Below are 2,500 nucleotides of genomic sequence, written 5' to 3' on the forward strand. Positions count from 1 at the left end.
TATTATAATTTATATTTCTTCTATACATACATACATACATACATACATACATACATACATACATACATACATACATACATACATACATACATACATACATACATACATACATACATACATACATACACACACATTCATACATATAGACAAAACAAAATAAATACACTCATTCAATAAACACACACACACACACACACACACACACACACACACACACACACACACAACACACACACACACACACACACACACACACACACACACACACAAAACCCAGCCATTTAATGTATCTAATATAATTAATCTGTCAAATAAACAAACAACGTTCAATCCAATATGTCTGAATGCAACTAATTGAGGAGCGGGATTTATTAACACTATTTTTTGGTGCGGGGAATAATAAGTTACTTGGTAAATACTGTTGTTTGTTGACAGAGAGAGAGAGAGAGAGAGAGAGTTAACACGTAGACTAACTCTTTTAATTCAATATAACAAAAGACTTAATCATCACCTCAAGATAAACAATTATACAACAACTGTCCTGTATGCAAATGACCCCCTTGGCCCCCAACAAGTGCTAGGAATGTTATTGTTCAGTAATTGCTATGTGTTAATCCCTTCCAATTAGTCTGTTAGGGTAGCTTAACTCGAGTACAATGCACTATCCCGTGGGGGTGATAAGGGTTTGTACTCAAGGGGTTTAATAATCGTACTCAAGTCGTATTCTCACTGGGTTATGTCATCGTACTCAAGGGGTTAAATCATCGTACTTGAGTTGAATCATCATAATCAAGGGTTAAATCATAGTAATCAAGGGGTTAAATAATCGTACTCAAGGGGTTATGTCGTCGTACTCAAGGGGTTAAACTTCAATGTTAATTTCATCTCCTAACTGGTGTGCTAAGTGAACGTATCTAGTTAAGGTAGAGTCTCAGTGTTAATTTCATCTCCTAACTGGTGCTAAGTGAACGTATCTAGTTAAGGTAGAGTCTCAGTGCAATTCTGGTGCCATTTTTAAACATTATTCTTAAATTTATCGTAAGTTAACCAGCCAAGAGCCTAAGAAACAATTAACTTACTAACTTATGAGAAATGGGAACCTGAATAACGAGAAAAAACTAAAAAAAAAAAACACGTCATCAATAAACACCTGAGACGCACTAATTAAACCTTTGGGCCAGACATACACAGGTAAGTTACTTGAGTCTCGGGTTTAATTAAAGAGACATAGGTTTAATCTTAAAACTGAATACCTTAAATCTCAGTAGATTGTAAGACATTCTCAGACATGCAAGCCTGAGGTAAGGAGAAGGAACAAAGGTGATTATTAATTAATTTTTACCTGTAAGCATAATTAATAAGCATATAGGTAAGGTTAGGTTTGGTTAGGTTAGGTTTGGTTAGGTTAGGTTTTACACTATTAAATATATAAACACCTGTAATATATATGTAGGTAGTCACATGTATAAATATATATCTATAAACATAGGTCTATTGATTTATATACATATACATATAATTACATATCTAGGCATGCATGTATGGTCGAAAATGGTATTATAATTAATACGATTTTCGATCAGTTTTGTCAATACTACTTGATATTCTATGACAATTAGTGCGTTAGCGTGTGTGTGTGTGTGTGTGTGTGTGTGTGTGTGTGTGAGTGTGTGAGTGAGTGAGTGAGTGAGTGAGTGTGAGTGAGTGAGTGTGTGTGTTCAGAGCATGTGCGTACGTGTACATGTAACCTAGTGTATACGTACATGTTTATATACTATCATGTGTACATGGATTTAGTCAGTCATGAGAATATGTACTATACCTTTTATAATCAGCTGTACCTGTATATATACATAACCTTGTGTATATCGTCTATGTATACCTAGTGTACGCCTTATACATATACAGGAAGCCATAGCTACTGTAGACTAGAAGCTTGAGGGAGGGGGGTGGGGGGGGGGGACATACAGGCATGGGGGGGGGGACAGGGAAGAGGGGGTGACAGCTACAAGGGAAACAGAACTTACCTGTATGACGTCACACTAACTTAATCACCTTCTTGTTGTTTCCACCTTCCCACTCTCGCTATAAGTCTCCCTTACCCTTACCCTTATCCCTTACCCTTATCCCTTAACCCTTACCCTTATCCCTCACTTCTCTGAGCCAATATTCTCTCTCTCTTTATCTCTCTGTGAATCCTAATCTGGTGCTAATCTTTTATGTGATTGGATAGTTACATAGGCTACAGGTGGATCACTGTGATTGCGTTAATGTGCAGGTGTGTTGCAAATTACCTTTGTGATTTAGGTTTCTTTGTAACGTGATATCTGGTAACTGCTCTCAGGGGTGTGGGGGAGGGAGGGGTCATATAAATATTTACTTTACACAACTCAACGATGAATTTGTTGATTAAATTACGCCAGGATAACAAATGTGACGTATAATACTCTAATACCTGGAATTAGTTGAGTAATTAGAGGTTAAAGAGGGTAATTAATTC

General features: G+C 36.6%; 1 protein-coding gene across 11 annotated transcripts in view; it reads right to left on the reverse strand.

Moving 5' to 3' along the window:
- The window catches only part of LOC121856398 (band 7 protein AGAP004871-like), an 84,119-nt gene that overhangs the window by 73,543 nt on the left and 8,076 nt on the right, over positions 1 to 2,500 (reverse strand). The gene's annotated exons all lie outside the window — the stretch shown is intronic.

The sequence above is a fragment of the Homarus americanus genome, unplaced genomic scaffold (assembly GCF_018991925.1).
Source record: "Homarus americanus isolate GMGI-L3 unplaced genomic scaffold, GMGI_Hamer_2.0 scaffold48220, whole genome shotgun sequence".
In the NCBI taxonomy this organism is placed as follows: Eukaryota; Metazoa; Arthropoda; class Malacostraca; order Decapoda; family Nephropidae; genus Homarus; species Homarus americanus.